General features: G+C 42.6%; 1 long non-coding RNA gene across 1 annotated transcript in view; it reads left to right on the top strand.

Moving 5' to 3' along the window:
* The window catches only part of LOC137542393 (uncharacterized), a 319706-nt gene extending 304348 nt beyond the window's left edge, over positions 1-15358 (top strand). Inside the window, exon 5 of the long non-coding RNA XR_011025417.1 lies at positions 15313-15358. This is a non-coding gene — a long non-coding RNA (uncharacterized lncRNA). The remainder of the gene's footprint in view (positions 1-15312) is intronic.
* The last annotated feature ends 2016 nt before the right edge of the window (positions 15359-17374 follow it).

A 17374-nucleotide genomic window follows, 5' to 3' on the forward strand; every position in this document is an offset into this window, starting at 1 on the left:
ATTTCATATACACTTTTTTTTTTTTTTTTTACTTATAATGCTTCCTTCTGCATTGTTTGGTTAATTTTTTCTCTTGCTGTTTATTTTTTAAGAACACGTTTCTTGCTATTTGAAATGAATATTTCATAAAACTTTAATTCATTTCATACAATGTAACTTTGATGAGATGACTACATGTTGTTCCTTCTAAATGCTTAAAGTAATACTTTAAAGAGAATCTGTACTGTCCTATTTGTACAATAAAAAACATACCAATCAAGTCACTGTGATCTCCTGGATCCCTCTTTGCTGTTTCTACCGCTGCCTACCACAATCCTGGCTTTTAATCGCCAGTTTTAGGCAGTGTTTACAAACAAAAAACATGGCCGCTAACCAGAAAATTATGTTTATGTATATATATATATACCATGTTACAGTATACTACATATTTTTATTATCAGTGAATTATCTGCACTCCTGTCAGGGATTCTCACAGTTTCTCAGCATGACAAGCTGAAACAGAGAGCAGAGACCAGACTGTGAGGGTTAAGCTACATACACATGAGGCACGGATGTCTGCAGTTGCATGGAGACAAGCAACAGTTGAAAGTCTCCAGCAACGACAGTTGTATACAAGCAACGATTGTATACACGCGGCAACAACCTGTCTGCAACATAGCGGAAACTGTTGCTCAGCAACTTCTGTCGCAGGTTCAATGAACTGTCGGACTCACAAGAGTTGCTAGAGACTAGCATACACACGACCGCACCGACTTGAGACTAGGGACGGTTGCTGCAACAGCTGTTGCCGGGGATTGAAGAAGCCAATCGCCTGGAGACAGCTCTGACTAGCAACAGTTGCTTGCGCGCGCCTCATACACATGGAGGATCTGTTGCCGCAACATGCGCGCGCCATGTGTTTCCAGCAACACTTGTAGCCCGTGTGTATGGGCCTTTAAACAAAGCACACACACACAGAGCCTGCAGGGGGCGTGCAGGGGGTGTACATAACTTTTCCCTATCACAGCAGAAGAGTGCATTCCTCTCTGTCAACAAAGCCTGACAAAGGAAAAAGGATTAGTTATATTACAGAGACAGTGCAACTACAAAAGGCTGCAGTAATCCAGACCACATTAAAACAGGTATAGGAACTTATAGGATAGAAGAAATAAGGCTGAAAATTTTGTTACAGAGTCTCTTTAAGCTGGCTGGTCACTGAGATTCGGCAGCTACTGTGCATGCACGGCCCAAAGCTGCACGCACCCTGATCGTGCTCCCATGACGGTAGTGTTCTATGCATGTGCAGTAGCAATTTTCTTGTACTGCACATGCGCAGAACGCACCTGGCCGCGGGTGCGCGTGGCTCTGGGCCGCACATGCGCAGTAGCCGCCGACTCTTGGCATACGGCCAGTTTTGCGGGGGTCCCCGCTGCTGGCTGGAAGGGACCAGGAGGAGGTAAGTTAACCACTTCGCCGCCTGGGTACAGTATATCTACGCTCCTTTGGACTTCAGTTCCCCGCCCGGGGCGTAGATATACGCACCCCCCGCCGCTGTCCGTGCTCCCCCTCGCATGTGTGCGTACTTCCGCGCTCGTGCACACCGCCGGCATCTCGCCAGGAGATCAATGAATGGGAAAATCCATTCCCGTTCGTTGATCTCTGCCCCCCAGCAATGATCGGCTGCTTCTATGAGAAGCAGCGCGGTGTTTGTGAAAAAAAAAAAAAGTTTCCCAGCCTCCCTGAGCATCCTGTAAGCGTACTTCCGATGCTTACAGGACGCACTCACAAAAATGTACTGTGGCCATCTTGTGGCCAAAAAGTAAAACTACACCAAAAAACATTTTTCACATACAAATACATTTTACAATATAAATTAACTCATTAACTCCCGCACTCCCCAATTGTTACTATTTTTTTTTTGTAATTAAAAAAAAAATTACAATAAAAAAAAAAAAATAGTTACCTTAGGGACTAAAATCTTTAAATATTTATATCAAGAGGGTATAACACTGTTACTTTATAAATTATGGGCTTGTAATTAGGGATGGACGGAAAACTGAAAAAAATGCACCTTTATTGCAAATAAAATATTGGCGCCAAACATTGTGATAGGGACATAATTTAAACGGTGTAATAACCGGGACAAATGGGCAAATAAGTTACATGGATTTTAATTACAGTAGCATGAATTATTTAAAAACTATAATGGCCGAAAACTGAAAAATAATGATTTTTTTTCCAAATTTTTTCCGATTTTCCCATTAAAACACATTTAGAATAAAATAATTCTTGGCATAATGTCCCACCTAAAGAAAGCCTAATTGGTGGCAAAAAAAACAAGATATAGTTCATTTCATTGTAATAAGTAATGATAAAGTTATAGGCGAATGAATGTAAGGAAAGCTGAAAGGTGAAAATTGCTCGGATGCTGAAGGGGTAAAAACCCTTCAGTTGTGAAGTGGTTAAAATCACATTTTTAATTTTTGCTTAAGTATTCCTTTAAAGATGAACTGTAGTGGAAATACCGTAATGAATAAAACTGCTTATTTTTTAACATTATTCATTTATAAATTATTTACTCAGAGTTTGCCCATTGTAAAATCTTTCCTCATCCAGATTTAAATTCTGAAATTGATCACATGTAACAACATCTTTAGCCCTGCCAGGTAATCTCTGTGGAATGTTTGTTTATTGAGAGTTCCATGCACAGAGTGAGATACATTATGTCCCACAATGCAACGAGGTTCACATATAACAACCTGTCAGGGCCATGGCCCTGACATCCGACAGTGGGAGGGTTTTCACCACAATATCAGGCACACAGACCCCCAAATGATCTATTCGAGGAATGGTAAAGAATCCTTGAGGGAAAGAGGGTATCAGTTACTGCTTGGGACGAAGGTCAATCCTGGGTTGAAGTTTTCGGTTAAAAGTACATTTTAGGTTAAAGATTACAGTAGCACATTTGTCAGTCGTGTCACACGTGCTGCTCACACAAGTCTGGAACAGTAGACGAAAGATGCTGAGCGTCTCTATTCATAAATCTCTCTGCCCCGCCGCTCGCTGCACCAAATGTGCTATTGACCACTTTTCATTTGCGATCCAAGCTGGTCTAAATTGCAATCACCATTTCATGGCAGATGTTCGCTGCACTGTCACTTTTGATTGTGAGAGCACAAGTCACAAAGACCCTGAAAATGCAGTGCGAATCATCTGCAAAATGTGTGGCTGGCTTAGCGCAAGATTGAGGGGACAGGCTTGCCTATTAAATGTCCCCTACACTTTTTGTAATGTACACTGATTACTGTAGTTTTGGGGGGAAAATGTGTATATTATAGTACATAAGATACTCCAGGTTACGTATAAAAAAATAAACACCAGGGAATATTTATAAAAGAGATAAAGCTATTTATCATGGCATTATCTCTTTTTTTGCGTGTGTTTTCACAAGTACAATGTAATATTACTATGGTAAGCTTTACTGGCGTGTGTTCTTTTTTTTCTTTTTCTTTGCTTTATCATTGTCCCATACTTTAAATTGTACAGGAAGTGGAAATAAATGCATAAAATTAAGCAAGCCCTCGTTCACATCTCTTCAGCGCAGATGGCCGTGCGATCGGAACGCAACGCGTACAATCGCACGCCATCTGCGCCGCTACGCTGCTGATCCCATCCATTGACAGCGATGGGATCAACTTTGCGCTTGCGGGCAAAATTCAGGCAGCAGTACGCAAGCGCTTCGTAGTGCACCGTACTGCTGCGCAGCGCAGTAGATGTGAACGGTAGAAGAGCTGTCTATGCCCTTCTGTTGTTCCTGTGTTTCAGCACATCATACGCGCTTCCAAATGCGCACGGAAGCGCGTATGATATGAACACAGCCTAAGGCAGCTATCTAAACAGTTTTCTTTAGCAATCCACCACAGTTTTAAATGTGATACCTGAAGGGCGGTTTCACACTATTGGGCGTTTGCTCTGCCATTACCGGCAGATCGCTAGTGCAGTGTCTCACTATAAGAGCAAGAAACAAACACATATATCCAGGCACATCGCCTCTAGTTAGGACATTAAATAAGTTATTAAGGAAAGGGAGGTGCTGAAAGGGGTGTTGCCAGAAAACAGCAAAAATCTATTAACCCTTCGCACTCTCGCATGCAAATGTTCAAACAAATGCATTCACAGATTCACTCATCCAGGCACCACTGTTATCCTTACAGCTAAGTTAAAAGCCAGGGTCTTAGTTCACAGAAGAATGCATTCTTTTGCTTAGTCACCTACACTATGCAGAAGAATCCAGGTAAATGTAGGCGTCCGAACTCTGGCCCTTTCACATGCATAGTGCAGACATGCAAACATTCATTGCATCAAACCTATTTAGGGATTAGGAGCACACATCCTGATTTCCTCTCATGGGACAGATAGCGCATCTTACCAATCGCACAAGGGAGCTAATGTAATGTATCCATACGCACCATGCACATACATGTTTGCATGTCTGCACCACCCAAGTAATTTATAGCTCTTTTAATATATAGGCTGCAATGACAGACCACTGTTTGGGGCACTGGGCCCTTTCTCAAATTGCAATAGCCGTGACAAGTGAACACCACACAAGTGCACCTTTAAATACACAACCCAACCCGTGGGCGGGGCTAAGCGGAGGACCTGATCGGGAACTGCAAGACTAAAAAACAGCTTGCGCATAATGCTGTCTAATTGCAATATATCCGCCCACCTGACGCACCATTGGCTGGATCTCAGTCCCTCCTGTACTCTCACAGTCACACCCACGCCATATGAATGCATCCAAAAATCTGCATATCGCATCATCACGTGATGCTGGCGCTTAGTGATGATGCGCTATGCGGATTTTTGGATGCATTCATATGGCGTGGGTCATACATGCCGTGGGCATCCAAAAATCCGCATAGTGCATCATCACTAAGCGCCAGCATCACGCTAGGTGTGACCATATCGTTGCACCGCATGCGTACATAATGACGCATCCCATGCGTAATATTGCGAGATCATAGAGTACCCAAACAAAAATACTGACAAAAAAAATAAATAATAATAGCACCTTTGCTTTTAGATCCCTTTGGGGCTCAGCGGTGGACGTCTGATGGACGTCCTCCACTTAGCCCCGCCCACGGCATGTCTGGTTGACAGCCTATGGGTTGTGTATTTAAAGGTGCACTTGTGTGGTGTTCACTTGTCACGGCTATTGCAATTTGAGAAAGGGCCCAGTGCCCGAAACAGCTGTCTGTCATTGTAGCCTATATATTAAAAGAGATATAAATTACTTGGGTGGTGCCGACCCTTCCTTAAAGATATCTGTGTGTGTTCCTGGGGACTACTTTTTATGGACGTAACAATAGGGGCTGCAGCCGATGCGCCCACGGGGGGGCCCCTGGGGCCTGCTCAGGGCCATTTTGGGGGTCTGAAGGGGTCGCAGCATGATGGGAAAGCTATGGCCACACTCGGTGGGGAGGGGGGGCGGTCCCCCCCTCCCTCACCTCGGGCTCTCCTCTCCAGCTTCAATAACCATATGTTTGCAGCGGCGGGCAGCGGCAGCTACATACCTTCCGTGCGCTCCAGCGCTGGCGCTTCTCTCTCTAGTGTCTGACGCGACTTCCTTTGTATACAGGAAGTCGCGCCAGAGGCTAGAGAGAGAAGCGCCAGAGCGCACAGAAGGTATGTAGCTGCCGCTGCTAGCCGCTGCACATATATAGTTATTTAAGCTGGAGGGGAGCGCAGAGGGGAGAGCCCGAGGTGAGGGAGGGGGGGGCATCCCCCCTCCCCACCGAGTGTGGCCATAGCTTTCCCATCCGGCTGTGACCCCTCCAGCTCCCCAAAACGGCCCTGAGCCCCCCCCCCCCCCCCCGCGGGCGCATCGGCTGTAGCCCCTATTGTTACACCCATGAAAAGTAGTACAAAAAGTACTACCAAAATGATTTTGTGTGTTTTCCTGATTGCAGAGGATTTAAAAGGCATGTCATTGACAAGGTGTGAAAATATCAACCTGGGGGAAAACTAAGGAGAAAAAATGAATTGAATTGCACATGGGCCACTGCATCTTCATGTCAAGAAAAACCATAGTAAGGGGCTGGTTCACACTGCAAGAGCTTTGTAAGCACTAGTGATTTGAAAAGCTCTCATTTATGCAGTTCTATGGGTGGTTTTTACAAAATCACATCGCTCAAATGAGAACACACACATACAGTAGCATTACATTAGCAAGAGATTTCAAAATCTCCAGTGCTTAGAAAAAGCTCTTGCATATGAACCAGCCCTCAATCAGTCAAATTGTCACAATACAGAAGACATTTTTTGTATTTATTTATTTTTTTAATATTACAATTTTTGGCAGATGTGTTTTTGTAAAATATCTATTTCCAGATATCACAGTTATTGCAGCTGGTTTACAATGGTTGTCAGTATTATGTGGTGTAAAGAGACTTTGAAGCTTTGTTAACAAGCATCTGCATGCTTTGTGACACTATGCTGCCTTCACTTCCTCATTGGTCGCCATTAGGCAGCACTCACCCTCTCATAGTTTGCTTGCAGAGTGAGCTAAGACCTCTTAATACACATGTTGTAAACACACATACATGAATGTAAGCTGTGTAATTATCCTCTTTATTAAACCTCCTCGTATGGGATATAATTGCATTGAGAGCCTCTGGTGATGTCATTGCGGGATTCAATTATACGCATGGAATTTAATCACCAATACTATATACTTATAGATAATGAGGACAGATTCACAAAGATGTGTCTGAATTAAATTTTGTGATATAATCAGCCTATAAATAATATAAAGGCAGCTTGCAGGACAAGAAGAAAGGGGGAGAAAGGTATGGAAAATATGGTGAATTAAAACCAATGTACTTGGAGATTGTACTAACGAGTGTCAGGCATATTATGCTGATATTAAACAGCAGTATTATTGCAATATATATTCATGATTTGTAGAGTAGAATGAAAATATTGCTCTGTTAGAAAGTCTCCTCGTGCGTACTGCTCCCCATGTTTTTCTCCGCTTCCCTCTGTAATGGTCTAATGCATCCCGCTTTTAAATTTGGCTCTTCAAGTATAATGTTTTTGTGCATCTGCATCATGATACTGCACATTTTGTCAATTTTCTCTATCAATTGCATTAGCTGCTGTGAAAAAACGCACACGTTTTGCTGCATAGAAACACACTTGGTGTGCAGAAAAACGCGTGCAGGAAACTGAAAGATAAATGTGTTCCCTGCCTCAATGAACTCAGATAAAAGTAGAATTACACTTACAGGGAAGCGGGAAATACAAGAATTTTGCACTTCTATGATGTCAGGATCTTAATAATTATTTTTTATTACTTAACCACTTGAAGACCACAGGCTTACACCCCCCTAGTGACCAGGCTATTTTTTACAGTTCAGGCCACTGCAGTTTTAAGGGTTTGCTGCAGAGCAGTACAAGTCAGCACACAAGTGATCCCCCCTTTTCTGAAAGCTCTGTTGGTGAGCTCTGATCGCTACTGGGATGTTTGTTTATTTATTTTTTATTTATTTGTTGTTTTTTTAAAATAAATTTGCCTATTTTATTATTTATTTTTATTAAGACCCTCCCTCCCCTGCCAGCCAATCCCAGCGATCAGCTCTCATAGGCATCAGCCTATGAGAGCCGATCGCTCTGTGAGCCTTCCTAGGGGACAGCCGAGTGACACGGCTGACCCCACTACAGCGCTGCCATTCATCGCAGTGCTGTACAATGTAAATTCAGTCAGTTTTGCCATCTAACAGTCTCCTAGCGGAGATCACTGCTGGTAGACTGATGACGGATCGGACGCAACGATCCCCTGTAAACGATCCCCTGTAAACCACGCCTCCAGGACCTAATGCTTATTGCCTATCGGCATGACGTGGTCGTAAGGAGGTTAAAGCAGCAGGGACAGCCATACCATCCCAGGATCCCAGGAAAAAGTAAAGGAAAAAAGTATAAAAGTAGATAAATACTTCTACTTATACTTACATAACACATGTATTGTACTGTCCACATTTTGATTTCAGTCAATTTTATATAGTAAATAAAGAGAAAACTGTTTTTGGCGGTTTCCACCTTTACTGCCTTTGAATGAAGCCAATCCTGATGTCATTTGCTCTCTTACTCATTTTTTCCCCATAGAAACTGCACTGTCATACCTAGCTTATTTTGTAAACACATGTGAGCAGAGCATAGATCATATTTCAGCAGCTTCTGCAGAGGGCTTAGGTAGATTTCCCTTCTCAGCCACCTGTCACACTGAACTGCCCTCAGCCAATGAGTTAGGATCAGGAATGTGGGAGGGGAAATAACAAGCTTCCCTCTCCTCTGCAATGTACCAAATGGAGCCAGGCTGACTGAGATAAGATTTATTACAGCAGAAACATTTATGATTACATTGGAATGCGTACAATGCAGACTGCATGTACACTACATAATAAGCACAGAGAAGTGGGTAAATGGAATTTGATTTTATGGCTCACAATCCCGCTTTAACAATTCAAAAGTACTAAAAAGTAGTTAAAAATATAATATCAAACTAATTTTGCTTAGTGGAAGCTTTAAAAGTATTTTATTGAACAGGTTTAAAGGGAACCTGTACTGAGTAAAATTATTTAAAACTAGCTGATTGCCCGGCGTTGCCCGGGTATGTATTTGGCTGGTGTTGGCTCCGCCTACTTTTCTAACCCTAACACACAATTACTCACTGACCAAGTTTGTGAGCTTTGCGGTCTTTGGTATCAATAATCTGCATTGAAATGTATCAAATCTGATCGGCTGTGTGTGGCTCCACCCCCTTATCTGAATTTGAACCCCAGTCACCCAATAACCAACTGTACCAGGTTTGAGGACTGTGCCATTAACAGTGCAAGAATGGCAGCAATTAAATATTCCCCTTGAAAAGCAACAGGTGAAGTTTGATTCACTTTTGTAGGCTCCACCCACTTTTCTGAATATTAATCCCAGTCACCCAGTGACCAACTGTGCAAAGTTTAAAAACCCTGCCATTAACAGTGTAAGAATGGCTGCAGTTTACATTTTCCCAGTGAAATGTGTATTTGTCTCCACCCACTGATGACCCGGCATTGCCCGGGTATGTATTTGACTGGTGTTGGCTCCGCCCACTTTCTAACCCTAACACACAAACACTCAATGACCAAGTTTGAGAGCTTTGGGGTCCTTGGCATCAATAATTTGTATATTCCCATTGAAATTAAACAAATCAGATAGGCTGTTTGTGGCTCCGCCCCTCTCCAGCATTTGAACCCCAATCACCCAATGACCAACTGTAGCAGGTTTGAGGTATCTGCTATTAACAGTGTAAAAATGGAAGCAATTTAAATATTCCACTTGAAAATCAACAGGTGAATTTTGATTGGCTATTATAGGCTCCACCCACTTCCCTGAATATTAATCTCAGTCACTCTGTGACCATCTGGGGACCCTGAAATAAACAGTGTAAGAAGGGCTGCAGTTTACACTTTCCCAGTGAAATTTGTTTTTGGCTCCACCCACTTTTTGTAACCAGGACACAAAGTCACTACTCAATGCCCAGGTTTGTGAGTTTTGGGGTCCTTGGCATCAATCATTTGTATTTTCCCATGAAATGAAACAAATCTGATTCACTGTTTGTAGCTCTGTCCCCTTTTCCGAATTTGAACCTCAGTGACCGAATGAGCAACTGTACCAGGTTTGAGTCTTGTGCCAATAACAGTGCAAGAATGGCAGCAATTTTAATATTCTCCTTGAAAAGTGACATATGATTTTTGATTGGCATTTTTAGGCTCCACCCACTTTTCTGAATATTAATCCCAGTCACCCAGTAACCAGCTATGCTAAGTTTGAGAACCCTGCCATTAACAGTGAAGAAGGGCTACAGTTTACAATTTCCCAGAAAAATCTGTTTTTAACTCCACCCACTTTTTGTAACCTGGACACACAGTCACTACTCAATGACCAAGTTTGTGAGCTTTTGAGTTCCTGGCATCAAAATTGTGCTAATGGAAGCAGTTTAGGGCCGGTTCACACTTGCGGTTTTGCAAAAACCGCACCGGATGTCCGGACCGCACCGGAGCCGGATCGGACCTGAACCGTACGGTTCCTGTCCGGATCCGGTCCGGTTGCATACGGTTTCCGTGCGGTATGAACACGGTTGCGGTCTGGATCTGGATTCTTAAAGAGTAACAACCTGTATAAAAACAAAAAAAAATGTTGGGGTCTGGGAGGTCAGCAGAAGGGGGACCTGTGGAATCAGGCCCTCTGCTGTTTAGCACTCACCTCCACCTCCGACATGCTGCCAACATCTCCGGATCCGGATCCAGCTGTGCTGCTCCACTCCAAAATGCTTGCCCATGTGTCCCCAGCCAATATCGCCGCAAAAATCCGCATAGGAAGTGGGGTAGAACATCCGGATTTTTTGCCAGTGTGTTGTGCGCTCTCCGGTTCTCATTGGTTTCCATTGGCCGGATGGTGCAGTCCGGCTCCGCCCCGGATACGGCTGCCGGAGGAGCCGGACCAAAAAATAGCGCATGTTGGAACGGACACCGGAGTCCGGATCCGGTCCGGCTCCGGTCCGGACGAAACGGACACATGTGAACCCTGGCATAGACTTACATTGCTATGCCGTGCGTCCGTTTCGTCCGGCCAGCATGCGGTGCGGCTCCGGCACGGCTATTCCGGATAGCCACCGCTAATGTGAACCGGGCCTAATCCAGCAAAGAAATCTGGCTGTTTTTGGCTCTGCCCCTTTAATGAATTTGAACCCCAAACACTTAACAACCGACTGTAGCAGGTTTGAGGCCTCTGCTATTAACAGTGTGAGAATGGCTGCAGTTTCAATATTCCCCTTAAAAATAAATAGGTGAATTTTGATTGGCTCTTGTAGGCTCCACCTACTTTTCCGAATATTAATCCTAGTCACCCAGTGACCAACTGTGTGAAATTTGAGAACCCTGCCATTAACAGTGTAAGAAAAACTGCAGTTTACATTTCCCCATGTAAAAAGTTATTTGTTTTTGGCTCCGCCTACTATTTCTAATCTTGACATACAGTCACTTAATGACCAAGTGTATGAGCTTTGGGGTCTTTGGCATCAATAAGTTGCATTTTACCATTGAAATTAAACAAATCTGATTGGCTGTTTTTGGCCCGCTCCCTTCAGAATTTAAACCCTAGTCTCCCAGTGACTGACTGTAGCAGATGTTAGGCCTCTGCCATTAAGAGTACATGAATGGCAGCAATGTAAATATTCCCCTTGAAAATCAAAAGGTGAATTTTGATTGGCTGCTGTAGGCTCCACCCACTTTTCTGAATATTAGTCCCAGTCACCCAGTGGCCAACTGTGTCACGTTTGAGAACCCTGCCAATAACAGAATGGCTGAAATAAATCTAACAAATCTGATTGGCTGTTTGTGGCTCCACCCCTTTAGTGAATTTGGACCCCAGTCACCCAATGACTGACTGTATCAGGTTTGAGGCCTCTGCCACTAACAGTGTAAGAATGGTAGCAATGTGAATATTCCCCTTGAAAATCAATAGGTACATTTTGATTGGCTGTTGTAGGCTCCACCCACACTTCTGAATATTCATCCCAGTCACCCAGTGGCCAATTGTGTAAAGTTTGGAAACCCTGCAATTAAGTTGTTGGCACCGCCCACTTTTTCTAACCTTGACAAACAGTCACTCAATTATCAAGTTTATCAGCTTTGGGGTCCTTGGTATCAATACTTTGTATATTCCCATTAAAAAATAATCAAATCTGGCTGTTTGTGGCTCCGCCCCCTTCTTGAATTTGGACCCTAATCATCCAGTGACCAACTGTACCAGGTTTGAGGCATCTGCTTTTAACAGTATAAGAGAATGGTAGCAGATGAAATATTCCCTTTGAAAATCAAAAGGTGAATTTTTATTGGCTGTTGTAGGCTCCACCCACCTTCCAAAATCTTAATCTGTCACCCAATGACCAACTGTGCGAAGTTTGAGAACCCTGCCATTAACAGTGTAAGAATGGCTGCAGTTTATATTTTCCCAGTAAAATTTGTTTTGGCTCCGCCCACTGTTTGTAACCTTGGCACACAGTCACTCAATGACCAAGTTTGTGAGCTGTCAGGTTCCTGGCATCAAAAATGTGTGAGTGGAAGCAGTTTATCCACCAAGGAAATCTGATTGGCTGTAGGTGGCCCCGCCCCTTTAGTGAATTTGGACCCCAGTCACCCAATGACCGACTGTAGCAAGTTTGAAGCCTCTGCCATTGAAAGTGTAAGAATAGCAGCAGTTTAAATATTCCCCTTGAAAATCAATTGGTGAATTTTGATTAGCTGTTGTAGGCTCCACCCATTTTCTTGAATCTTAATCACATTCACCCAGTGACCAAGTGTGGCAAGTTTGAGACCCCTGCCATTAACAGTCTAAGAATGGCTGCAGTTTACATTTTCCCATTTAAAATGAATGGCTGAAATTTTATTGGCTGTGTTATGCTCCTCCCACTTTTCCTGGATTTGTAACCTCGGTCACCAAGTGACCACCTGTGCCAAGTGTGGGGACTCTGGCTTGATTACTGTGAGAATGGCAGCCTTTTACATTTTTTCCATTGGCTTGAATGGGTGGAATCTGATTTGCTGTTTGTAGCTCTGCCCAGGTGTGCAGGGGGGCCGCGAGACCCCCAGAACCTATCATCCCAGGTAGTAAGGGATCTGTATACCAAGTTTCGTTCAAATCGGTCAAGCCGTTTTCGAGTGATCGCTGCACATACACACACACATACAAACATTCGATTTTATATATATAGATAAACACATGAGGTAACTTCAAATGAACATTACATAGTTACCTTGCCATCAGTTCCTCTCAGAAGCTCACCAATTTCTTCTGACAATGATCCCTTCTAGTTCTGACAACATTTTGTCAGAACTGAACTATATCAGTTGCTGTCAGTTATATATCAGTTGCTGTTAGTTATAGCTGAGAGGAGAACTGATGTGTCCATGTTTCCCTATGGCTCAAGTGGGCGATGTTACAGTTTAACTGTATGCTGACCAGGAAGCGGTTATGGGGTAAGGGCCGTTTTCAAAATAATGGAGTACGGAGAATTCCCTTGATCACAGTGGACAAACAGGTCGTGGGAGAGGAGAAAGAGAGTGAGGAGTAGTCTACGCAGCAGGTAAGTATGACTTGTGTATGCTTATTTTGAGTTCAGGTTTTTCTTAAAAATATCTACTTGGAGAATACTCGGGGGGGGGAAACTAGGATAAAGCCCAAAGTCTTCTGCACATAATTGTTGCAAATGAGTGCCAAAACTCCTTGGCCCATATGCAATTAACTTTTTCACCTGAGTTTTCTTCTAGGATGTAATTTTTCAACTACTTTTTAAAATAACTTTTGAGCATGTTATAATCAAAAAAGTACCACAAAGTAGATGAAAAGGTACTATGAAAATAATTTTGAGCATTTTCTTGCTTGCTGGTGACTTAAAATGCATTTTATTGATAAGGTGTAAAAATATCACCTAGGAGAAAATGAGAATTGCATATGTGTGCACAAACTGTAGCTCTGTATCTGAGTCTGCGCAATAACTGTAAGCAGATAGCAAGCCTTATTTACAGCATGTATAGAGAGATTAGCGTGACATCACTTTTCACATGCTCAAGTAATTCAATTCCTTCTGAATAGTTAAAACATTGCTGAAGCAAACATTGAAATGTGTCCAGTTAGATTGTTTCTGGAAATGAGAGTGCCTGGCAGATTTGTGCTATATATATAAAATATGAGTCAGTTGACACGGAGTTATACATCACGTTAATAGAAAGAGCAAAACAAAGCAAAACCAGACAGAGTTTTCAGACTCTGGTTCGTAGTAACTATACAAACAAAGGAGCACAATAATCCTCATGCAAAACAGTCTCCATCCACAGAGCTGGCCTAACTCATACCAGATGAGCTCATAAATAAGGTTCCTGTCACACACAAATGTGCAAAAACTCTTTATCAGCAAGAGTGCATTTAGAGGAAATGTTAGGAAGGTAAATACCTCCGGGAGCCAGGAGCATTATTCCTCCCAACAGCAGCTCCTGCTTCTGACATAGACAAAGTGTATTCATGTTGGAAGAACCGTGTACTAACTGTATTCCAGTCTAATTCCATTGTGTAAGGCAGGGCAGCTGGAGCCAGGACTATTGCACAGTAGCAGAGGTTGAACGTAACACTTCTGTGTAGCAGCGCCATCATGTTGGATGAATAGGAAAGAAAGAGCAGGTGTTAGGGTGAAATATTTATATAAACTCTATGAGCGAGATATCATAGGGAAATGATCATGTGTTTTCAAAGTGCTCATTATTAATTACATGGTTTGGTTGAAAAAGAAACATGTCTAGGATGATTGACAACAGACTCTCAGACCCACACTGCATAGAGATTTTCCAGCTCACTAGACAGCATTCTAAGCACCAGCAGGCTGAAAGTAGTCAGCACTGTGTCATGGACAGCTGAGGAGTTAACCCTGGGCCTGGGCTGAGTTCACAGCTAGTAGCTGCCACCATTTTTTTTATGGAAACATATACCACCCAAAGAGTCTCTTCCAGATCATGTGATGATGTAACAGATTGTAAGGAATATATCAGAATATATCAGATTTTACATTAAAGTGAAACCAAGCACCATTTTTAGCACCCAGGCAATCTCAATAGCACATTAAAAATGCATGCTAGCAAAGTTGCTCATTATAAAAAAAAAATAGACGTCTTCTTTTTACACTTAAAAGTTTAGCAGAGGGTACCCTACTTCTGAGGGCTGCCCAACAACCGCAGAAATTTCAGGCAGATATGAACTGATGTTGTTATTTTATTGCAAACATTAGCAAAGAGCAAACAAAAGCTTTCATCAGAGGGGAAGGGGTGGAAGAGATAGGACACTGTGCTCCAAAGCGTTTAGAGAAGTCACAGATGCTATCTTCACACCCGCCCCTGGATAGATAAAGGCAGCTAGAAGGGGAGAGGGGAACATAGCAGCTCCTATAGCTATTAGAAACGAGGACAAACAGCAGGAATACATAGTGGCCTCTAGTTCCCTCTAAGGGAGCTTCTTCAGTGAGGCAGACGCCTTTGATTTCTAGTTAGTACATTTAGAGATTTGGCTGAATTTTAATTATTTATAGATACAATTAAATAAAACAAACACGTGGGATAGACAAAAGGCTCAAAATTAAAAGGTTAAGTTTTAGTCTGTATGATCTTGGTACAGCTTAGAGTTTAGATCATCTCAAAATTTAAGGTACTCATACATGCATTGATTTTCATGTTTGATTTCCAGCAGATTCTGATCAAATTTGTCGGGAATATATTGACCCAAAATGTCTGACCGATCAAATGTTGACCTACAATCAATCAAAAGTGTCAATGGTTTCCCTGAGAGGTGAAGCTTCTCTAGTAATTTTCTATCTGGAATATAAGTTCTATTAAATGTTTTATGAAAATAGTGATGTATTTGGCAATAGGTGTAGTATTCTCTTAATGGGATATCCAGCTCTTGTGAAAGGAGATGAGATTGTCTCCCTTCAGTAAATCAGAAAATTTTACTATATGATTAGTAGTCCACCATGTGAACAAAGTAGGGTTGATACCAGGAGGAATATCTGGGTTCATAGTTATTGGGGAGAGAATGGAAGGGTCTGATACCAGTTTGAATTTAAATTTAAGTCTGTTCCAGAGTTTAAAGGCATCTATAGTTGTTGGTAAGGCCCATGACCATATAAAAGCTGGGGTGGAGTGTAACCAAAAAGAGTTCTGAAGTGAGTAAGGGAAGATAAGAGAATTCTCCAGCTCTTTCCATTTGGGGTTACTGAGTTTATGGGTAGATTGGTAGAGTTGGGCAATTCTAGCTGCTTGGAAATATTTATACAAGGAGGGCACTCCCAGGCCCCCATGAGTTCTATTCCTGTACATTATGTTAGCTCTTATTCTAGGTCTCTTAAAATTCCATATAAAGGAGTTCGTATAAGATTGAAAAGATTCAATTTGGGGTTTAGGGATCTGTATGGGTATAGATCTAAATAGGTATATTAGTTTGGGAAGGACCACCATTTTGATTATGTTAATACGTCCTATCGAGGAAATATTCAACTTGTCCCATCCTTTGAGTTTGTTTCTTAGGGATTTAAATATCCCTGATCTTACATGTATGACCTCGGATTGTTACTGGACTTGCTCTTGTCTCTTGTTTGGCTTTGGTGAGTTATATAGTTTACGCTACATCCAGCTCCTCTACCTTACACCTACAAGCAGTGGCGTAGCTAAGAAGCTGTGGGCCCCGATGCAAGTTTTACAATGGAGCCCTCCAAGCACTCTATACATAATAATTGATACAGCGCACCAAAACCTGCCAATGGCAACCACAGTGTCAGGTGCAAGAAGGGGATGGGGAGCAGTTTGTTAATGATTACCACTATTTAAAGTATCTATAAAAGTGATTATTATGAGCACAGGACCAATAGAGAGCTAATACTGTAGTTGAGGGAGGGAAGGGCCCCGATGCGGTCGCTACCTCTGCAACCCTTTATTGCTACGCCCCCTGCCTACAAGGCCTGGGTGTAACCGAAGTCGGGCAGGTGTTGTTCCTCACCTCCCATCTTTTATATATACTTTTAAGTTAGCCAATAAATGGTATCATCCTGATTCAAAACTTCTTGATTCTTTTTTTTAAATGGTGATTTTTTTTCCCATTTGTTAAGAGAACTCTAAAGGTCAAAGTTTCACGGGTAGTTCCCGTCCTAAAAGAGAACACGACATGGGACAAAGGGGAACAGGGGTTGATCCAAGATGACCACACGTTGATACAACGGTTAAACAAACAGTACACTAAGTTAGAGGTAAGATTTCCCCATGATACAGGTGATCTTAACGAGGTAGAACACAAAAATAAGCAGGTGAGTTCCAGTCTGACCTGGTGAAAAAGGGTTCCGGCGATGTTCCAGGGACCCTCGGACTGGGCCTCTGCAGTTCCAAAGTTCTTTCTACACCCACTGGTTGTCTGGATGGGGATGACAACTTTAGGCATCATTATCCAGGTGAGGTTGCGTGTTAAAATATACGTAAAACAAATTAACCTGGTCCAGAGATTGGTGCCTCATAAACAATCTCATGAACCAATATTTTTAAAGTAAGGGATATACAGGGTTACGGGTATAGGTTTAGTAGTACCGGTGATGGAGTTGATTGTATAAAGGCGCTCTTTTAGAAGGCACCTGGCACTGCTCCATTGAGGAACAAACAAACGAGTTTCACTTTTCTGTGGTCATGCAAGTTTGTGAGTGATACGCAAGTGATGCAAATGCTGAGCATGTGGTATAGAGGGACTTAGAAGTAGGGCCTCCCCAGAG

This window comes from Hyperolius riggenbachi, chromosome 12 (assembly GCF_040937935.1).
Source record: "Hyperolius riggenbachi isolate aHypRig1 chromosome 12, aHypRig1.pri, whole genome shotgun sequence".
Classification (NCBI taxonomy): domain Eukaryota; kingdom Metazoa; phylum Chordata; class Amphibia; order Anura; family Hyperoliidae; genus Hyperolius; species Hyperolius riggenbachi.